This window comes from Marmota monax, unplaced genomic scaffold (genome assembly GCF_021218885.2).
Source record: "Marmota monax isolate L192 unplaced genomic scaffold, Marmota_monax_Labrador192_F-V1.1 WCK01_AAM20220418_F8-fsc00018, whole genome shotgun sequence".
Lineage (NCBI taxonomy): Eukaryota > Metazoa > Chordata > Mammalia > Rodentia > Sciuridae > Marmota > Marmota monax.
The window spans coordinates 9,346,737-9,371,026 of record NW_026692201.1 but is presented as its reverse complement, the minus strand read 5'-3'; the positions used below and the strand labels follow the sequence as shown (position 1 = coordinate 9,371,026).

At 32.7% G+C, this 24,290-nt stretch overlaps 1 protein-coding gene across 8 annotated transcripts in view; it reads left to right on the top strand.

Moving 5' to 3' along the window:
• Window positions 1-24,290, top strand: part of Ssbp2 (single stranded DNA binding protein 2) — a 322,386-nt gene that overhangs the window by 44,738 nt on the left and 253,358 nt on the right. The window lies entirely within an intron of this gene.

Below are 24,290 nucleotides of genomic sequence, written 5' to 3'. Positions count from 1 at the left end.
CATATCCATCATAGGTATGTTTGCTTCTCAACTGTTTAAATTTTACATGATACTAGTGTTCATAGTCAAATAATTTTAGAAAAATTTTTCCCAATATATATCCCAATATTCAACTGGGATATATAATTAATGATGGTATGATTATAGTTTGTGAAGAGTATGGCAGGTTCTCACTATCTCTAGTTCATTCACTATTGTAAAAACTCTAATCTTGTATATGCTTTCCAAGTTACCTATGAAATACCATCACTAGCAATATGAAAGTCAGGAATAAGAAGAGGGACCTGAAAGAAGGACTTGATTTGTAAAAATGTTAAAGTACAAAGCAAAAGTTTTAATTAGTTTTGCATAATTATTACTTATTAACATCTATATGGGATATGTTTATGGTTTTTAAATCCCAAAGTGTATATTGATTTTAAGCATTTTAAAATATTTTTGATTTAAAAGGATAAGTTAATTATTTTTAATTTCAGTTTCTGGAAAATAAAATAAATGTAACTTAAAATATATTAGTGGCATTTAATATTAAAGCAGTTTTGTGAAGTATGTGCTTCTTTGATTTATTTATGATTTCTTAAGATGGATCAGCTATGTCTTTGTTAATTAATTTTTAAGAATTTTATGTATTAAATGGTTTTTAAAACCCGGATATTTATATGCAGATTAATAAGAGAATGATAGACAAATGTGTTAAGCATATTTCCACAGCACCAGGTAAAATACAGTTCACATATGTAGGTACTCTTTCCCTCTTTCTCTCTCTATATATCTACTGTCCAATGGATAGCTGGTGGAATGGGTGGGTGAATGAATTAGTAAGTAATTAATATTTTCACATTTGTGCATGAGTATATACACACCCACATATATACAACATAAATATATATTTAGTCTGTTTTGTAGAGTTTGTTAAGTGTTTTCCAGGGTATGTCATTAAAATAAAATGTTCCACACAGAAAGGTTTCTATTGACAAATAGACTTGAAAAACGTAGCATATTATGTTGATGTCAAGACAATCTTAATATATATTAGCACATTAATAATTCTGAGCAGTCTAGCAGTAAAGAAACTCAAACTTAGTTTAGCATTTCCAAAACTAACACAAACAGGGAATGCTTTTTAAAATTTCTACATGTGTGTGTTTGCATGTGCAAGCATGTGTGCCTACTTGTATTTGTGTATGTACACGCAATATGTGGGAAACAGTGGGTTTTTATGTAGTGGAAGTGGTAGAATTGAACAGATGTTGGTGGTATGGCAGGGAAATGGGAGCTAGTGATGGTATTTCATAAAAATCATAGGTAACTTGGAAAGCATATGCAAAATTAGAGTTTTTACAATAGTGAATGAACTAGAGATAGTGAGAACATGCTATACTCTTCACAAACTATAATCATACCATCATTAATTATATATCCCAGTTGAATAATTTAAAACAGAGCGAAAGAGCACAAGATAATGGAGAATCCCCAACTGTACACCTCATTGTTTGGTCAATGCAATTACCAGTGGTGCTCTGGACAGCAATGATTGTGTGACCATTCCTCCTGGTTCAACCTGATTTTTTTGCCTTGTTTGAGTATTCACTCACAGTTTCTGCCACATGTTCTCAGTTCCTAGTTTTCTATTCTTATTCAAGGAACTAAAGCAGCTGGAAAGCTCCTTAGTTAGTTACTTTAATATTTATTCATCTTAGGTATCAACTATTTTCAGTTCTTCCTCAATGTATTTATTATAGAAGAATACATAATGAGGAAACTAGAATTTGTTAAAGGGTACAAGAACAAATTAGGTATCAAATTCTGGAATTGTGAATTAAAAAAAATTCCCCACAATTTAAACTGAAAAGTCAGGTAGAATGAGACGACTTTAGTAGGCTCTTGTTTGGCTTTTCTCTCTTTAGAGAAAACATTAATGAACATAAATTCAGTGTTATCTGTAAGTAGAAAAATAAACACAAAGACTTAAACTCAGTATTAACAATTAAGTGAAAGAAGAATTGAATTTAAAAATAGTTGTTTGGACTCCCTCCCTGCTACTGGAAATATATTCTGTGTTTCCTTCTGGGCCTCCTATGATAACTTTTCTGAGTTGCTGGTGCTACATATTTGTTCTACATGACTGTCTTATGTTTTGTTCATAGTTTAATATCCTCAAAATAACCTGTATATTCTAACAGCTCACTTTTAAATCTATTTTTTAAATTTCTATTAAGTTATTTAATTAATTGGAAAAAGCTATGTAAACACTAAAGGTTTTTATAATTTAATAGGCAAACTGCTTTGCCATTTAATCTTTAATTAAATATTGAACCACTTTAACAAAGTGACCCACACATAAAGAATACTGAATAAGATATGTGCAAAAAGGAATAAAGAGAAAAAGAAGACAAAAATATTCTTCATTAAAATGACCAGCTTGCCTTTTGTAGAAAATAGTGGGATGTGTATGCAATGTCTGCTCTTAGTTTGGATGTGTTAAGGTTCAGCTACTGCGTGGAAAATCAAAGTTCTTCAACTGTTCAGTAATTCAGTGTAAGACTTTAATGGCACTTGGAGTAGGTTACAGATCTTAGCTGGCTAAAGGCTATGAAGATATTATGGAGCTGTTCAAGGGGACACAGTAGAAAGTGGCAAAAATAAATTCTGATTTTACCCCCATATAATAAAATGATGGATGATGTGACCCAGTTTGAATTGACATTTGGATTGTCTGATGTAGGGATTCTTTCTTTTAGGATTGAGAATTAGCAGAGAGTTCTTACTCAAATGTCAGATGAAAATGTAAAATGACAAGCTAGTTTCAAAAAAACAGTGTTTGTATATTTGTTCAGAATTTGTTGGCATTGTGTTTCATAAACTTTGTATCTTCAATTGCCAATTTTTTTAACTTTTTTTTTTTTAGTTGTCGTTGGACACAATACCTTTATTTTATTTATGTGGTGCTGAGGATCGAACCTAGCGGCTCACACATGCTAGGGGAGCACTCTACCCCTGAGAGCCCTAACCCCAGCCCATCAATTGCCTATTTTGGAACTTCCATTGTTGCTTCTTTTGCTTTTCATGAGAGTCCTTATATAAGTAGGCTTGAGTAATAGGAAGACTATGACTTGGGTTCTCGTCTAAATAATGTAAAACCTTTTTATTGTTCAAAATTAATGGTATTGATTTTTTTCAGTATGCATTATTAGTCCCATATAAATTTGTTTCTAATCATCTAAATTAATGATACAGTTAAATTTAAATTTTCTGTGAAAATATTAATGCAGTATTTTATACACTTTTCATTAATTACTGTGTAAGCTCTTGTTCTAGAATAAAAGGGTTCTTAGGTTAGATAGGTTTATGGAATGGTGCACACTACAGCTGTTTTTAGAGATTTGGAATGTACATTATAATGTCAAAGACTCAGGCAGTTGCTGAAATAAATGTTTAGTCCAGGAGTTTCTTTGTGGGCCAAAGATTAAATGATAAGGATGTCTATTATTTCAGTGGTTTTGTATATTGGTGGGCTTGTTTTGATATTACTAAGATAAAAGGCCTTATGAAATTAGCCGAGACAAAAAGTTCTACTTTGAGACATGAAAGTACAAAGACTTAGAATTAGATAGGCCTCTTGCAGTGTTAAATATTTATGTAGAATCCTCTTTATTTATTGCCCTGGGAAACATTTTTCCTAATTTATGCCCCTGGCTTTGTCTGTCTTCATGTACTGGGTTGTGTATAAAGAGTTTGGGAAACAAGAAGCCCAGGAACTCTAGAACCTTGAATTTAGATACCCAGGAGCTGTAATAATGGGCGTTCATCTAGGGCTGATTATCCTTATGCATGGGATATGTTGTCTGTGTCCTTTAGAGCTACAACTGAAGGTACTGTTGGATTGGAATTAATAAGGCCAAATGTATTGACCATCATACTACTGTTCTTCTGTTTTACTTTAGAAATTGTGAAGACTTGCATAATTTGGGGGATTACAATTTGAACTGCTTCAATCCTGCTCGAAGGAAAAGAACTATGTTTTCATAATGTGGTCAAATTTATTTATCAGTATATCCAAAGTATTAATTGCAGTAATGATCATAATGTGTCAGGCATTGTGCTATATACTTTACATAGATGATCTGTAATCCTTATAACTCCAAAGGGTCGTTACTAGATAGTTCAATTCTACAGGCAAGAAATAGTATGTGTATGTATGTATATTTTTTATACACAAACTTACACACACATCTTATTACATATACATATATACACACATACTATAATTCTTTCCATAGAATCATCTTTAATTAATTTTTATAATAAAAACCTTTAGTTAGTGTAAATCTAAAGTCTTTGGCTAGAATTATAATAGATTGGAGAGTTATAAAAGGGGAAAAAGGCACTGATTTCTCTTCTTTTTAAACTCACTCTTATTTTTACTTATTTATATAGTCTCTTTTTATTTAACCATGGGATTACTCATTGAATTAATAATCATTTGGCTTTGTTTTGTATGTAATTACCTATAGCTAACCCATTCTAACAGAAGGATGCTTGAGGAGACCAAAGAGTTAATCTGCTTCATAGCCACTTTCCCCAGCTGCTTTCATTCCCATTAGTGAATTAGGGACAGACAGGGCTATGGCAGTTGTCACAGAGGTCAAAATCACTGAGGGAGAGTAAAGGCTGTGATGGGATAAACATTTTAACTCCCTGTCCTGCTGCCATCTTGGGCACAAGTATTAGCATTAAGAGAGCTTCCTGAGATCTCTTAGCAATTTTTTAGAGGATTTTTAAATTTTATTTTTTTTGTGATGAGGAATTAATTAGACAATAACTATCCAAAGTAACTTGATTAATAAAAAAAGTAGTGTCTAGTAACAAAGACAAACATTCCATCTTCCATTATATAATTATTTATTTGGATTGTTAGCAGTATTTTTACTGTTTTGATCTCAAATATTTCTCAGTATCAAAACTTTATATTGTGTTATGAATAAGGACTTTGTAACTGAGATCAGGTGTTTTGTTAGTTTAATTAATTAAACTAATGGATACTAGTGTCAATCAAAGTGCCTAAAAAGAATGTGCCAGTGCTTCTTTTGCTTCATTATTCCTTAAATTTATTCCTAGCAGACTAAAATTATAAAAGTCTGTTGGATTCTACTTTCAACCATTGACTATTTCATTTTATACAAGATGTACTAGGCAGTTGGGCAAATGCATTCATAGTTTAATGAATACCTCCTGTCTTCTCATTCTGTCACCCCTCAACCACTCCTGATTGTTGAAAATGAGTTGTAGGATAAATTTTGGTGTTCAGTCTCTGACATTTTTGTTTTTAGCTGAATGGTGCCATTTTTTTTGAAACTGGTATTAAGAAATGTGGAAATTGCTGGATAATTCAGATAAGAACTACTTATTAAATATTGGTAGTGTACATTGCATTGCAGAACACATTGCCATGTATTTTATTGTTTGTATATCAAATGGAACAATGAACATTAACATGCCACAAAACTTTAAAATTATTTTTACTGTAGTGTACTTTTATGGTTGGTATTTTATATTAAAAAGTGCTTTCTATGTACTTTATTTGTTGTTCATTCGTGTTCTGTTAGTCTGATTATTTTAAATGTTCACATTTCCCAGTATCATTTTAACACTTGAAGAGATAATGTCTTAAAAAATACTGAATATTAAAATTGGTTGACATAAAACACAGTGGAAAGAACATATTTTTATGATATGAGATTTTAGATAAACAATTTCACATTAAGGGAAAATCATTAGAGTTATACTTTTATAATGTTAAAATTTATTCAGTTGATATTTTTCTTCTATTAATGCATAATTTGGATTTAGGGGATTAATATAACAATGTTATATTTACTCAGCGTTTTACCTTGCCTATTTTGAGAATCTTTTTCCATCTTTAAGAATTTTTAGTGATCTCTAGAAATTACATAGCAGAATTAAAACTTGGAACCTGCTTCACTTTGTACTTCAAAATCTCCTAAGTGGTTCTAGAAACAAGATTAAAAATATTTGAGCCACGTGGCTCTAATACACTGCCTGTAATCCCAGTGGTTCACGAGGCTGACTCCGGAGGACCTCGAATTCAAAGCCAACCTTAGCAATTTAGCAAGACCTAGTCTCTAAATAAAATACAAAAAAATGGCTGGGGATGTGGCTGAGTGTTAAGTGCCCCTGGGTTCAATCCCTGGTTACCTCCCTGCCTCGCTTCCCAAAATTTTGGAGTCATAGTAGTTAACTATTATCTTGTTTTTTTTAAAAAAACTTTTTTTTTAATGTATGATTTCTAGGAACAATGGTTTTCATTGATGTTAATCTGGTTAAATATAGAATATTAGGTAAGAGATACTAACAAAGCATTCCATATAAATGAACACTAGGTTATAAATTCTAATAGAAGCCGTTATACTGTTCTAATAAAAACCACTTAAAATATGTCTATTTCAGTGAGTAAAATAAGTGGAACTAAAAACAACCAATCCTGACATTCAGTCTAAAAGGCCTTTCTATTATAGCAAGTCTTCTTTCACATGCTCCTGTTATATGCAGAAAAATGTTCTCAGCCCTCCATTTTATTTTTCTTCTGTTTAAGTTGAAAGCATTCATCATTTTAAGTTATTGTGTGATGTTATCAGTGAAGGATGACTTAATAGCTCAAATTTCAGCTGGACAGACCTAAATTTGATAGTGTGTTTTGGGTAAATCAGATTTTTGTCATGGATAAATTAAGATTACTTTGAAAGAAACTTCCACTTACCTCATGTAACATGAAGGATAACAACAGCACTTTTCTTTCCAATCTCTGAAATGCCGTATATTTTCCCCTAACTAATCATGGCACAAATCCATCATGGCTCTGCTCTCTTGGAGATGTTGAGCTTCTCCCTATCCCCTTTACCCACTTTCTTTTGCCAGATAGTTGTCTAGTGCTTACAATATGTCAAATGCTGGGTGAGAGATCCAGTGCAACATAAGACATGCAAGGTTCCTGCTGTTCAGCAGTTAACAGTTTTATTTTCTCAGATTTTATACTTCTTAGTATAGGAAAAGATGTATTTTAATAACTTTATCTGCTGCCCTTCTTCCCTGGTTTAACAGGTATTCAAAAGGTGGTATGTAAGTTGGTTTGTTTGGTACAAAGAATATATCCCCAACAAAGAAAATAATTATGAATTGTAATTATAATCCCAGATGATACTTGGAATTTAGTTAAACTCCAAAACTTGTAATATTATGGTTTCCCATTGTCTTTGGGGATGTGAATTCCAGTTATAAATCTAAAATTTAGGGAACCTACCTAGCTAAAGCAATTCCAGTAACGAGAAGGTAGATTCATTTTTTTTTTTTTTTTACCTTGACTTCCTTACTCCCTGAGCAGCAGGGACTTGTTTTTTTCCATTTCTTCTCCAACTCATTGTTAATGAGAGATTTCTTCCTTTACATACTGTAGTAGTGGCAGTGGCAAGAGGGGAATGAGTGTTCTCAGCAGCTGTGATAGAAAGGAGAGATGGGCTTCAGAGAGTTGGGGAAATGGGTAGTTTACTTGGAGACAGGTATGTGAAGGATTGTTCTGGGATAGCCTTTAGCACCTAGAAAGGAAAGGATCAGAACTCAGGGGAGATGGAATAGTATTGGTATGGATTCTAGTTGGCACTAAAGGAGTAAGGCAGAATAGGTTGGATATGGTAGCTCAGGGAATTAGAGAGGAATGTTTAACAATAGTGGCAGTAAGGGAACTGAAATTTTTGTAGTCATTCTGGCCTAGGACTTGATTTTCTCAGATGCTGCAGATTTGTAGTGTAAGTCAGATTCTGCCTGTGCCCTGCTGCTTTTTATTGGTACTTTCTTTTAATCAGTAGCATTATTAGAAAGTATTTAAATATCCATAGAGCACATGGATCAGTTTTTAAAATGTTACTTTCATACCTTCATCAAGTTTTCCTGGAAATTATACAATCTTTAAATTTTTAAAGATAAAAATTATATTATTTAGTATAGATAAAAATTATATTATATAGCATAAATTTAAAAGTGTAAAATAAAATCCATGAAGAGAAAGCATTATTAAATAAAAACATGCTAATTGAACCTCATTTAGTAAAAGCAAAGGGAGAAGTTTTTAGCAATAATAATCTAAAAGGAAACATAATTTACTTATGGATTACAAACAAATATAAAAACATTAGCAGTATCTGAATTTTCAAAGTTTATTTCCAATATAAAAGTAAATATTTAAAAGTAATCATTTAAACACTAAACCAGAATAATTGTTTTGAATCACTTTTTGGTGTGCTTTATCCTTCCAAATTATTGGTTTCCTAATCCAGTATATATATATAGTGACAATGCAACCTCAGAATAGGAACTTTTAAAGTACAAAACTTAACACTGTTTTTCAATTTTAACAAGTCAATTTTAGATATTTAAGTATATTCTCTCTTAAAGTTTGTTCATATTTATAAAGTGTAAAGCCAAACAAATGTGAAGTTGCCTTTAATTTAGTAAATGTTATATTTTATTTAGTAAGTTTACAATATGAACTTGATTTACATTTAAATATCCAACAGATCTTAATTTGTGTTGACTGTACCTCAAATTAATTTTCATTTCATCTGCAAGGCATATATATTTTATTCTGAGATGATCATTTTGGTAACATTTAATGGGAATGTGGCTGATAAATGGGGCTTTTTATTTTAATAGTATGACTAGTTGCATGAAATAGTGAGGCTTTCTGGATTCAATTAAAAATTAACTTAAATGCATTAGTTAATTCTGTCTTTTGTTGACTCTTGGCTTTGTTTCTCTGTAAACTTTTGGGAAAATTTTTGAGAAAAATGTCAAGACTTCTCTCACACGCTTTGAAGAATTTCATTTGCAAAGGAATCCAAAGAAGACTCCTGTTAATGCAGTTTTGGGTTATTCATTGCGCATTATTTCTAAGGCAAATAATATTATTCATCTTTCTTTCTTTTTTTCTTTCTTCCTTCCGCCCTCCCTCCCCCCCTCCTTCCTCCCTTCCTTCCTTCCTTCCTTCCTTCCTTCCTTCCACCCACCCACTAGGGATTTAACCCAGGAGTACTTTATCATTGACCTACATCTCTCCGCCCCCCTCGTCCCCCCCACTTTTTTCTTGAGACGGGGTCTTACTAAGTTACTTAGGGCCTCCCTAAGTTGCTGAGGCTAGTGTGAACTTGTGATACTGTTTTAGCCTCCTGAGGTACTGGAATTACAGGAGTGTGCCACCATACCTGGCTCATAATGCATTATTTTTAAAACAATGGAGTAGTTTCTAGATTAAGTTTAGGCAGGTTAATTGTGATTTGGATAGTATGTACCATGTGGAACACATAATGAGTAAGAGTGCCCTTGGCTCATCATATTGCCGGAGGATTCTTCTTTTCTTTGCTTTTTTTTTTTTTTTTGCTTTGCTTTTTTTAAAAAAATATTTATTTATTTAGCATTATAATTCTTAATACACCATTATACAATAATTTATCATGTCTCTTATTATATATAAGGTATGTTGACACCAAATTCACATCTTCATACATGTATTTTGTATAATGATGAGGGTCTCCTTTCACCATCCGTGCTATTCCCCTTCTCCCTCCCTTTTCCTCCCACCCCTATTCCCTATCTAGAGGTAATCTTCCCAGGAGGATTCTTTATTGTTTAGGTATGTGGAACCCTATCTGTTGGTGTTTAGGAATTGGCTCTGTCCTCAGTAAGGTTGGAACCTCTCTTCATGATGCAGTGGAAACATATGTGCTCCGTACCTTAGGAACAAAAGAAGTGAATATAGCCCAGCTGCAGGCTCTGCATTTGTCAGCAGATAAGCCTACCCTTTTCTAGTTCTGTAGATAGGCAACTTTAAATGCAAAACAAAAAACACAAAACTTTAACTTATTTTGTAGGAGCAGTTTTAGACTCACAGCAAAACTGAGTTGAAAGAACAGAGTTTGCATATATCCTCTGTCTCCCATCCCCACTTATAACTTTCCCCATTCTGGACCACAGTGGCAGATTTGTTAAACTGCTGAACCTCTATTGAGACATTATCACCTAAACTCCATTGTTTACTTTAGGTTTCACTCTTGTGCATGCTATCAGTTTTGACAAATATATAATGACTTGTATTAATCATCTAGTATCATACAGAATAGTTTACCACAAAAATTCTCTTCTTAGTGCTCTGCATAGTCGTTCCTTCCTTCTTCCTTCTTCTTACTCCTGGCAACCACTGATCTTTTTAACCATATTCATAGTCTTGATTTTTCAAGAATGTAATATATGTTGGAATCATATAGTGTATAGTCTTTTCAGATTGATTTCTTTTACTTAGTAATATGCATTCAGATTTCCTTCACATCTTTTCATGACTGGATAGATCATTTCTTTTTAGAACTGAATAATATTCCATTGTCTGGATATAACATTATTTCTCCATTTACCTGCTGAAGAATATCTTGGTTACTTCCAAGTGTTGGTAGTTGTGGATAAAGTCTTCCAAGTGCTGGTAGTTGGAGATAAAGTATCCATATGCAGGTTTTTGTGTAGAAATAATTTTTCCATTCATTTGGGTAAATACCAAGAGAATGATTACTGGATGTTAAGGGTGTATTTAGCTATCCTTCTAAGTGATCTTACCATTTTGCATTTTTATTAGTAATAAATGAAAGTCTATATTCCACAACCTTGTCAAAATTTGATGCTGCCAGTGTTTTAGAATTTGGCCATTCTAAAGTTTGTATAGTAATATCTCAATGTTTTGATTTGAAATTTTCCTAATATAGAATATTTTTTCATATGCTTACTTCCCTCTGTCTTTTATTGATGAGGTATCTGTTTAGGTCTTTTGCTCATTTTTAAATCAGGTTATTCATTTTCTTATTGTTCAGTTTCTGGTTTTGGTGCTGGTGATTAAACTCAGGGTTTCACAAAGGCTAAGCACACATTCTACCACTGACTACAACCCTGACCTTTTCTTCTTCAGTTCTAAGAGTTCTCTGCATATTTTGTATAACAGTCATTTTTCAGATGTGTCTTTTGCAGATATTTTCTCCTAGTTGTGGCTTATCTTCTCATTCATTTATCTGGTCTTTTTTGGCGGGGGGGGGGGTGGGGGGTGGGGCAGGGACTGAACTCAGGGTCACTGGACCACTGAGCCACAACCCCAGCCCTATTTTGTATTTTATTTAGAGACAGGATCTCACTGAGTTGCTTAGTGCCTTTCTTTTGCTGAGGCTGGCTTTGAGCTTGAGATCCTCATGCCTCAGCCTCCTGAACTGCTGGGATTACAGGCGTGTGCCACCACGTCTGGCTATCTGTGTCTTTTGCTGAGCAGAATTTAAAAAAAGATTTAATTGACACATAATGTTTCTACATATCTGTGGGATATAGTATGATAATATGATATGTGTATAATTTGATTCATGTAATTAGCATTTATATCTCCTCAAACAATTATCATTTCTATTTGTTAGAAAACTTAAAACTCTTTCAATTATTTTGAAATATATCATAAATTGTTGTAGACTACAGTGTGTCTGCTACTGTACTGTGTGATAGAACTCTAGAAGTAATTCCCCATATCTCTGTATTTTGGTACTCATTATTCAGTCTTTATCTTCTCTCCTCAATCTCTTTTCTAGCTTCTAGTGATTACTATGTTATTTTACTTCTCTAAATGAACATTTTTTTTACCTTTCACAAATGAGAATCTGCACAGAACTTTTTATTTTAATGAAATCCACCTAATCAGTTCTTTTTTCACACACCATGCCTTTTATGTTGTAGCTAAAATGTTGTTACAATAGCAAAAGTTCAATTAAGTTTTTTCCTATGTTGTCTAATAGAAGTTTTATATTTTATATTTAGGTATGTTTGGGTTAATTTTTGTGAAGAGTAAGGTCTATATGTCTAGATAAATTTTACACATGAATGTCCAGTTTTCAGTCATTATTTGTTGAAAGAATGTCATTGCTCTATTGTGTTTCCTTTGCTCCCTTGCCAAAGATGAGTTGACTATATTTACATGGGTCTATTTTCTGACTATCTATTCTGTTTCATTTATAAGCCAATAGCATACTGTCTTTATTAGTGTAGATTTTTAGTATGTCTTGAAGTCAACTGGTGTTAGCCCTTGGTTGTTGTTCTCGTTCAATATTGAGTTCACTGTTCCGGGTTTTTGCCTCTCCATGTTAAGTTTTAGAATCAGGTTCTAATTAGCTACAAGACAATGTGTTGGGATTTTGATTGGGATTACATTAAATATTGGGTTGGAAAGAAATGCCATCTTGACAATATTTTGTCTTCTTATTCATGAACCTATGTTAATATCTCTCCATTTATTAATTCCTTTTTAATGATATATTCTATCAGAGCTGTATTATTTTCCTTTTCTCTAAAGAACTTCTTTTAAAATTTCTTGTAAAGCAAGTCATCCCCCACTTTCTGTTGGTCCAAGAAAGTATTTTTGCTTTACTCTTGAAGAATAATTTTGCAGAATACAAATTCTAGGTTTTTTTTTTCTTCCCCTCAATACTTTAAAATTTTACTTCACTCTTTTCTTGCATGGTTTTTTAGAAGTCAGATGTAACTCTTCTCTTTTCCTCCTTTACAATAAAAGTGCTTTTTCCCTTTGGTTTCTTTCAAGATATTTTCTTTTATCGGTTTTCCCCCAGAAGTTTGAATATCATATGTCTATGTGTAATATTTTTGGACATTTATCCTATTTGGTGTTTCTAGCTTCTTGGATCTGTGACTTAGTTTTCTGATATGAATTCAGTTAATCTATAAGTCGTCATTGTTTCAAATATTATTCTGATGCCTTCTCTCCTGGTTTTCTCATTATGCCTATATTACAACTTTTGAAGTTGTCCCATAGTTCTTAGATATTTTCCTCTAACTTGTCTTTTTGCTTTTCAGTTTTGGATTTTTCTATTGAAATATCCTCACCCTTAGAGATTCTTTCCTCATCTCTGTCCAATCTACTACTATATGCATCAAACACATTCTTTAATTCTTTTTGTAGGTGTTTTTTCGATAGCATTTTTCAATTGATTTTTAGAATTTCCATCTCTCTTAAAACTGCCTGGAACACTGCTCCCCACCAATACCAGGAAAATGGCTTCTCCTCCTTTGAGAGCGTAATCCAATGATTCTTAACTGTTACACCTTTCCTAACCACCATCCTCTCCTTGCAACACTCCTCAACACTCCTTTCTCTCTCTTCTAGAAAAAGTATTCCCTTACTTTTTGTTGGTTTGAGAAAATATTTTTCCTTCAATTTTGCAGAGTACAGAATTCTAGGTTGTTGGTTGTTTTATTCCCCCCATCTGTCCTTGTGTATTGTCTACTAAAATTTTCCATTAAAACCCATAATGTGTTGGGCTGGGATTGTGGCTGAGCGGTAGAGTGCTCGCCTAGCACAGGCGGGACCCGGGTTCGATTTTCAACACCACATAAATATAAAGGCATTGTGTTGTGTCCATCTACAAAAAAGATTCTTATTCTCTCTCTCTTTCTCTCTCTCTCTTCTCTTAAAAAAAAAAAAAAAAAAAAAAAAAAAAAAACATAATGTGGGCTGGGATTGTGGCTCAGTGGTAGAGAACTTGTCTAGCACCTGTGAGGCCCTGGGTTTGATCCTCAGCACCACATTAAGAAAACAAACAAATAAATAAATAAAGGTTAAATTCTTCAAAACCAAAAACCTTGATGTGTTAATCATAATTTGTTAAAAATTCCCTGTCTGATAACTCCAGTATTCCTGCCATATCAGACACTGGATCTAATTCTTATTAGCATTTTCAAACTCTGTTTTTTGCCTTTTAATATACTTTGTAGTATATGGTTGAAGGTAGATACAATACACTGGGTGAAAAGAACTTCTATAAGTAGGCTTTAGTAATGGTAGAAGAAGCATTCTGTAGTCCCAGGCTTTTCTTGAGCCTGTGCCTTCATCAGTACTTCTCATCCTGGCTTAGGTGGAAAAGGATGGCTAGACGGGCTGTAGTTTGGTAGTTCCTTCCCTTCAGTTAGGTTCTAGATTGGGCTCTGGCAAAATAGTTTCTTCTGAGGGAAGATCTTGTTAATAACAGACTTAAAATTTTAGATATGGGGACAAGTAGAGAGTGATTTGATGTTTTAAGTCTGAGGGAGTAGCAGATTCAAATGAACCTAAGTAGTAAATTAATACAAGATTAAGGAGGACACAGTGACCAGTTTAGGTAGAGTTGCGTGGAAGTCATTGTGTGGAAGAATGGAGAGTAAGCCTGATTTAGCACGTGTGCTAGGTAGGATTTTTTAGGTTGCATGTGACAGAAAACTTTATAAATAGTAAAAAGTTAAAATTTACTTCTCTTTTTTTAACATATATTTTTTAGTTGCAGGTGGACCCAACACCTTTGTTTTATTTTTATTTGGTACTGAGGATTGAACCCAGTGCCTCACATGTGCTAGGCAAGCACTCTACCAATGAGCCACAACCCCAGCCCAAATTTACTTCTCTTAAATTAAAGAAGTATGAAGGTTGAGAATCCAGGGATGATATGTCAGTCTCATAAAGTTGTCAGGAATCTCTACCCCTCCTCCCTTTTTATTCTGGTTTTTGTAGAGTGGTCCTATTTTTGTGGTTCAACGGGGAGGTTGGAACTTTAGAGTTAACACCTGCCTTATGGATCAGTATAAGGATGAAGGAATTTAGAAGAGTGTACCCCTTGTTTTAATCTTTCAAATTCAATCAGTATTTCCATATTCAAATTTCATGCAAGTGAACACATGTTGGCTTTGAGGGTGATAGGAGAATGTCATCTTTTAGCTGGGGAACAATATGTGTAGTGAAAAATTTGGATTCTTACTATTATTCAGTGACCCGGAGACTGTAAGTATCTGCTAGAGATAGGATTAAATTTTGTTTTGTGTGTGTGTGTGTTCATGTGTATGTGCATGCAGGTTACAGCTTGTGTGTTTGAAGAAGTAGGATTGCTTATTAAGGATCTGTATTTTGGTTAATCTGCTGTTTTAGAACTTCCATGGCAGTTATCTTGGACATTACTGTGGATACTGGAAAAAAAAAAAAAAAAACAACTAAAAGAGGAATATGTGATAGTTCTTTAATTCACCAGCCATTCTGCTTTCAGACATTTAGTTTTGCAGGTATTTATGCCAGTCAATTAAGGAAAGCAGACTTTTGTAACATATTTTACATATATTCTATAAATTATATTTTGATGTGCTAAGAAAACACATTGAAATGGCATGGTAATCTGATTAGTACCATGAACCTATTATAAAACATATTTATATGACTTTGTAATTGTCAATATTGGTATAGTTTATCCCCTTAAATGTTTTGGAATAAAATACATTTTTAATTATAGGGAAGAGCAGGTTAAAAGGATTCAATTAATATAGGACCTAGAAATTATCTGTTCTTTGAAAAGCTAACATGCAGGGGAATCTGGAAGGAGTGAAAATATTTAGAAATTACATATTATTTTAGATAAGAGTTCTGTAGTGATATACTTCCTACTGTTTCTTAATTGGAACTGCTACTCACTCTGAATTTATTGACTGAAACAACCATCATGGCATCCGTTGAATATTCTTTGACTGTAGAGCCAGATATTTTCCATGATTATAGATAACATGCTTGCATCTTACCTTATTTTAGTTTGGAAACCTTGGAGCATTGGTATACAGTGAACTATGGGGAACTACTAGACTTACAAACTATGGAGAAACATAGTTTATCTTAATGTTTGAGGGGACATGCAGAGTGATGGGAGTGGTGGATAGTTATACTAGTAGTTATCTTAGGTTTAACTTTGATACATGAGTTTGCCACTTCTTGGTCCTTCACTTGGTCACAAGTTGAAACTTATAGGATGATATAATTTTTTTGAATGAAGATAATGAATCATGATGTTTGTAATGTTTTTTAAGATATAGTAGACTAAGCTTCAAGAGTCATCCATCCTAATCTCAATTCCTTTACTAACTAGTTTGTTGATTCTGGGAGGCATTCATTCCCTCTGGTCACATTTTTGGTAATAAGAGGATTATATAATCTTGTATTTTGGAGGTTTTCTTTTTAAAGAATACATCAAACTTCTGTTTGATGCATAAAGTCTTTGCAATATCCCCAGCTTCAACCTGTACGTTTACTCTTTCAGTGACTGGACAGACATGATTCTCAACCCCCAAATGATTCATTTACTAACCCATAACATTTTTGAATAGCTCTAATGGTTACAAAAAAGTTCTTTGATATACTGAGTTAAAATGTGCCTTCTTATCACTTTAACCTATTGGTTTAGTTCCACCATCTTTATCCATGTGAAGTAAGACAAAGTCCTCTACTTCCTGACGGAGTATTTGAGCCTTTTCTTTTTGTGAGATATGCATTACTGACACTTTCAATTGTTGCTCATGATTTGTCTTTTTTTCCCCTCCTAGTGTTTTTAGGACTATTGCTTCTTCTTTTCTAGTTCTTATAGCCTATTTATGCATTTTAAGATAAATTAGCTCTTTCAGCAATGTGGTCAAGTGATCTGTATAATTCATGTTCAACTTGCAGTCATCTAAAACTTTTCCTTTCACATGGTCTGTTGTTATCTCCTATTTGTCATTCTGTGCAAGATATTCAAGGATAGGATTTTACATTTATTTTTGTTAAGTTAATTTCACTGGATTTTTCAGTGTTTCATAAAGCCATATACCTTTGAGATATTTATTCAGGAATTCAAATATATTAGGTATCTACTTAGTTTTATTTTTCACATTTGATAATTTTGCTGTTCTGAAATCAAGAAGTTAGTGTGATTATTTTCATCTGGTCTTAGGGAAGTGAACCTCTTAGTTCAACTCTCCTTTCACTGATTTAGGTACCCATGAGTTCCAGTTGAAGTTAATTCAAAATTAAATATTTGGTGCTTAATTTAGGAGAGGCTCATATTGTGTTTAATCCCATTTTCTCCCCTTGTCTGTTTTTTTCTTTTATCTATTGATTATTTTTGTTTCCTATTTATAGATACATTTAAAAAATTTATTTTAGGCACCAAATCACTGAAGAGTCAGAGTAATTTCATTCAAATTTGAAAAGAATAGTTTTCACTTTTTGGTATTTAAAAAAAATGTATGGGTTTTTGCTTTTGTTTTTGGCTATTAAATGAATTTCCATGTTCCAAAGCTCTTCATAGTATCTTAAGTTTTAATTAGGAAATGCCACTTAGATGAACATCTTTTCACTTACAAATGTCCATAATAAGATTTCTTCTTTTTTAAAAATGTTGCCTCTTATTTATTTATTTTTTGATTTTGTTTTGGTACTGGGGATTGAATCCAGAGGTCCTTTACCACTGAGCCACATCCGCAGCCCTTTTTATTTTTTGAGACAGGATCTCACTAAGTTTCTTAGGGCCTTTCTAAGTTTCTGAGGCTGCCCTCAAACTTGCTATCCTCCTGCCTTATAGGAATTATAGATGTGTGCCACTGTGCCTGGCAAGGCTTCTTTTAATATAAGTTGAAAAATAATTAAAAGAGAACTATGTGAAAAAATTGTAATAAAATAAAATCACTATAAGCTACTACTAATTAATAATTTACTTTCATATGTGGAAACATTTTATTAGGTATAAAACTTTATGTTACTATTATTACTGTTTTGTGCCAGTAACATAATAATAATAGTAAAATCTTTCAATTACATATTGATATGTAGAATTATGTCTCAATAGAATATTTTATGAAACCATTTTATTTCAGGTACACAGAGATTTTTATTTTGGTCACCATTTCTTTTATATAGTATAGATAATTCTTTCATGCTATTACTGTTTTTACAAAAATCCTCTTCCTGCTTATACTTATTATTGCATGACTTAAATACTGTTTCCTCTGCCAGTTTAAACTCTTGTCAAGCATCTCTTATTATACACAGTCTCTCTTAATTCTGAACTCTTCATGCCTTTACTGCTTACATTCCCATCATATGTTGCCTTGTATTATTGATCTTATTTTAAATGATATGTCTTATCCCATTAACAAATCTGAAAATTACTTGAGGGCAAGATTTGTATCTTCATTTTGTTTTTGTCTAAGACCTAGAACAGTACTACAAGCTAACCATTGATGATTATTAGGATAAAATCTATGTATTTGTAAAAATTCTTAGAATGTCCAAAAATAATTTTTGCTTCTAACATTAGATGATTAGAATTATCTTTATGTTATGCTACTAATTTGCTAAACAAATTCTTTTTTGAGGTAAAGATAAGTTCCTTGTCTATATTACCACAATTTCTGTATGAATGGGTCCTAAATTAATGATATTTCATTTCTTTTCAGTACTTTATGCAAAATTGATGCTTAAGAATTGTTTTATGAAGTGATTAATAAAGTCTCAAATCAAATGCTCTTTATTTCTAAATAGATTGAATGAGAACTAGGAAAAGGTTTACGCCCGGCGGGGGGGAATCTCTGTGATTCTGATATTTTTTTGGAGGTTTAAAAATAGCTCTAAGTAATAATGATTTTGTGAAATGATTATCATACATTTATATCTTCTAAATATCAGAGGAAGAATTATCCTGTTTTTTTTTTTTTTGAGTTGGAGTTGAACACCTACAGATTTCCTTCTGTGGTTCACAGGTGTTTTCTTCTGAAGTGTTTCTTTACTGTTCGGCTTATGCCCTAAGGAGTACAGACCAAAGATATTGTTGGAATTTGCTATGAGAAAAATGTTCAGAATTCCTTTTAAAGTAGAAAATGGATTATAAAAACTAGACTCACTTAATGGTGCATATTAATGTAGTTACTTAAAATATAACAGTGATGAAGTAGGTTAACTAAAGATATCACTAAATATGTCATAGCTGGATAAGTATAGGGATTTGGCTAGAGGTAAGGAAGGAATAGGGGAAACATTTAAAAAGGTGTAAGATGAAGTAGAGAATATAGAGTGAGTAGAGAGGGGAAGCCAGATACAAAGCAGAGTAGATCTAAATGCCAGAATGGAAAAGAGAATTGACAGGAGGAGTTAAGAAAAAGAGGAGTGGTAAAACCAGGAAGAAATTCAAAATAAGTTATTTTCAGTGCTTAGTTGCCAGAGTAAATATTAGAATGCTTAAAAGGCATTGTCCACTCATCTTCATTCTTGGAATATATAACTGACATTAATTTTTAGAAAGAGGATGTTTTATTGATTGTAGTCTGTTGACATAATTTATTGTTAAAATTATTATTGTTCATCTGTACTTGAGGAAATGTTACAAGAAGATAGTAATTTACAATAGCTTGGAGATAGAAATGTGAACTCAGGACTACATTTGAAAATATTTTTTCTTGATTATAGAAATTTACAACATACAGAAAAGTACATCCCCAGCCTATTATTATTATTATTATTTTAATTTTGAGACACAGTCTCATTAAGTTGCTTTGGGCTTCGCTAAGTTGCTGAGGCAGGTTTTGAACTTGTGATTCTCCTGCCTCTACCTCCTGAGTTGCTGGGATTATATGCGTGCCCCACCATATATGGCTTTACAACAACAATTGTTAAATTTTTTTTAGGTTCAAAGCAAATCTAATGAGTAGATTTCCCGTATAACTCCAACTCCCACATGTGTTGCCTCCCCCATTATCAACATTCTTCCACCAGTGTGGTACATTTAAAAATGAAACTGCATTAACACATCATTATCACTCAAAGTTTGTGGTTTACATGGGGTTCACCCTTGGTCATGTACTTTCTAAGAGTTTGCACAAATATATAATGACGTATTCACCATTATAGCTTACCCAGTAGTTTCACTCCCCTAAGAATCTTGTGTTCTGCCTATTCACTTTCCCTCCCTCCTAACTACTGGCAACCATTGATCTTTTTATTGTATGTATAATTTTGTCTTTTCTAGAATGTCATGTAGTTAGCAACATACAGCATTCAGCCTTTTCATATTGACTTTTTTCATTTACTAATATACATTTAAGCTTCATCCATATCTTGTCCTGGTCTTTTTAGTGCTGGATAATATTCCATTTCTTGAATGTACCACAGTTTATTTCTCCTTTCATCTATTGGAAATCATGTAATTTCTTCCAAGTTTTGGTTGTGATGAATAAAGCTGCTCTAAACAACATGTTTTTTTTGTGGACATTAATTTTAATTTATTTGGGTAAATTCAAGGAGCAAAATTGCTCGATTCTATGATAAGGAAGTGGCCAGACTGCCTTCCAAAGTGCAGTTCCACATTGAATTATGGGCCATGAATGAAAAAGTCTACATTCTTGCTAGCATTTGATGTTGTCTGTGTTCATTGTAATTACTTTGTAACACTTTATATATTTTCTTATTTTATGCATACACATATGTAATGTTAAATCATAATTTAATTATTTTCATAGATTTGAGCATACAGGTTATTTCTTTTATTTTCTTTTTTTTTCTATTAGTAAAATTCTTTCCTCATAATTTACTATAGATAGATGTGGTATCTACAGGTATATGCATATTTTAAAAGTTTCAAAATTCTTAAGATCATTTTTGACTTTTCAGAGTTATTCCTTTGGGAAACAATTTACAAAAACACTTCCTTTTTCTGTGTTTAAATTTTTTGTGTAAATCGTGGGACTCTTACAAATACGCTGTGAAGTTTAACAAAATCTTCATTAAAGATATTATTTTTAAATGTGTATCCCAATAATAAATATTTTCTATAAAAATATTTAACATAATTTGATTGATTTTCATAAAGTTTTGTGCTTTATTTACCTATTGTAGAGGTGCTATTATACAATGAAGTTAAGACACTTATATGGTAATTCAACTGGTTATTTTGATTAAAAATAATAAAAATTTTATATTATGAAATATGTTTATGAATTGGGACCCAAATATGACATGGTTAATTTTAAAAGTGAAAATTAAGCCTTACCGTCATAGTTTTTTTTTTTTTTTTCCTTAAGGAAATTTATTTTGGGTTAAAATAATTAAGCTGTAAAAAATCTCACAGCCTAATCATTTTTAAGCTACTTAAGATTATTTGCTTAGTGGTTGTATCTTTGCTATTAATGTTGGAATGCATGAAGAAATTTTCATACTGTTGTAAAATTAATAAATGAAAATTTATTTGAAGACTCTGTTTTTCTTTCCTTGCAACCTCTGTATGACCTCTATCTTTAGCCTGGTTTTATTGAATAGTAACGAATTGATGCATTGTGTTTATTGGTTTTCATTTAGCTCTTAGGAAATTTCTATCAATAGTGTTTGATCTTAGTTAAATCTTGAAATCCATGTGTCATCCCAGCATAAAGTGGGAAGGAAATGTGTTTTTCAATTTGGTAAAAGTAATTTATTACCAGTTATGGTATTATTCTCTCAGGTGGGGAAGCTATGTCCGTCTCATTGGCTATAAATATAACTACAAGCATCCTTTGATAAAATAATTCATCTAGGACACATTGCCATTGCTTGAATTCAATAAGTGAACCATTTCTCCTTCTATTGATCTCATTTCAAAATTTAAGATCGAACCTTTAGGGTTTTATGTCCTTGGTGATGAGATGAAAGACATTTAAGGAATGATGGCTTCTTAACAAATTAAGTAAATATGCTTCTTTATTTTCTTCATGTAAAGATCATTCCATAAATAAAATAAAAAGTGATCTTACTTCTTTTACATAAAAATATGCTTCTTAATTTTAATCTGCCACATTTTTATTTTTTGAGATGATACATATTGTTTATTTACTTATGAATTAAAGTATGTCCATCCTCATTAAAAAAGAACCTGTTAGAAAACTGAACTCTTCAGAATGTCATAGGATAAAAATATGCAATATGAAAATATGATAACAAAATTTTTTGTCATGATAATGGTTTTTCTTAGTGCTTCATGTTCTCCTTGAAGAGGTAACAGTTCAGTATAGAATTTTAGTAATTTGACCAGGTCTTTCACCCACCTAGAAGTTATTTTAGTATCTTTGACTTTATACTATGCTATTACTTTTTGAGAGGCAAGGAATTACTTATCTTTATTTAAAGCTACCTTTCAGCCATATTAATCTGGTTACATTTATACATATTGTTAAAATCATGGTTTGGGTTGTTAAATTACCCACTATTTTTAATTTTTTTTTTTTTTTGTACTGGGAACTGAACCCAGAGGTACTTAATCACTGAACCACATCCCCTGCCACCCCCCTCCCTTTAAAAAATATTTTATTTAGAGATAGAGCGTTGCTAAGTTGCTTAGGACTTTGCTAAATTGCTGAGGCTGGCTTTGAACTTGGGATCCTCCTGCCTCGGCTTCTGAAACCACTGGAATTACAGGCATTTGCCATAGCATCTGGTGAAATTACCCACAATTTTGAGGGAGAATTTAAATAGCTTTTACTTTAGGATTATTTAGCCTCTGAAATGTGACTCCAAGAGTCTCTCCTGAATGCTCTTGGTATTCATTGAAGTGTTTCTACTCTGGCTCCTCAGTGGTTTCCCATCACTGTATGAGCAATTGTTCTTTGTCTGTTCTGGTGGAGTTTCATTCAACATGTGTGTAAAAGGACCCCTGTGCAGATTGTTGGAGCTTTCTTTCTGTATAGCTTCTTCCTTCCTGGTATTCTGCCCCACAAAGCCCAGCTGCCTCCAGATATGATTATCTTGATCCCAACTCAAGAGACTGCTCTTCTGATTTTGGGTTTTTCCCTCCCTGAACTGTGTTCTGGAATGTGCCTTGAGGCAGAAACTAGGCAGAAAGCTAAGATTGGGTTTAACCTAGTTTGTTCCCTTTTTCTCAGGTATTACAGGCCTGCACTGCCTATTGTTGAGTGTCTAAAATCAGTTATTTTGTATATTATACCAGTCTTAGCAGGAAGGCAAGTAGGGTCCCACTTACTCCTCCATGGTGTAAGTGGAAATCTGGTGTCTGGTGTTCATTTTGATGTTATAATATTGCAAAAGAGTATGGGAGGATATCCAAGGTTTGTGAAAAAGTGTAATAACTCTACTAGTGTTTGGATGAATATAAAGGGTGATCTGCCCTCTGAGGATAACACAGAAAGTAAACTGTGACTTAGACTGTGTGTATCAAGATTCCCTAGGCAGTGGGAGCCTAAATGAAAAGTGTAAATCTTCAGTTTGAATTGTGTAAGTAGTATTATTAAGTGAACTCAGTATAGGATTTCCAATGTATACAAACTTAGCTTGAAGATTGTATGGAATATTTTTATTAAATTCTGTGAATAACTGTATTCCTACAAACTGTTGATAAAATTTTTCTTTAAGTTAATTCTCATTTTTATATCCTTGCATTTTTCAGTTTTCTGAGATTGAGAGTAAACACTATAACTTTGAATTTACCTGTCTGCATGAGGCAAGTGTTTCTATTTCTGGGTACACCAAATCATTTAATTCCAGACTCCTACTCCCAGCATTACTTGTTTATATGACAAACATCAATGAAATATCAGCAAAACAATTTTTTCATGTCCATCAATTCATCTAATTTTTCATTGATGTTCCTACATTAACTGATATAATTCTCTTGTTCTAAATTGTTAATGTTCAATTTAGCATTCTCAATATCTAGATGCATATGTTGTCTATTTCTTTAAAACTGATATGGAACTATAAAGAAATAGATGTTGCAAGTAAAATAAAGGCTATGTATTAGTATTATTGTGTGGTTTTATATACAGTTTTTGACACTCTGAGTCTGTTTTCTTAGCCTAACTGTTAATGACGAGGAACTTTACAAAGACAATGTTAGAAACAGATTTCTAATTTTTCACACCTCCTTAACACCAGGTTGTAAGCGCTGTTAAACATTTGATCAGGCTGATCTAGTTTCACTGCTAATAACTGCTTACAGTCCCATGAGTAGCCTCTCAGTGGCTGCCAAATGCTCCTTGCTACTGTGATCCAGCTAACTATTGGCATTTTATCACCTAGGAGTCACATGTGGTCACTGATATGTGTCACTCAACATTAGAATTGTACAGTGCCTCAGGAATGAGAGAGGTCTCTTTGTTACATCCAACATGTCTTGTAAGATCCTTAGGCGATCTAATCTGCTCTAAATTCTCTATATCTGAGGCTTCTCTTGTCACAAGTACTGGGTTTACAGTTGAAAGATGGGAAGTGGAATTCAGATACAAGATTTTGGATACCTATTATTTATCAATGCTAAATGGCAATAGGTAAGCCATCCTTTCAAAATATCCCTCCCTTAGCTCTCTACCATCCTTTTAAAGTTTATTTTCTTTCTTTG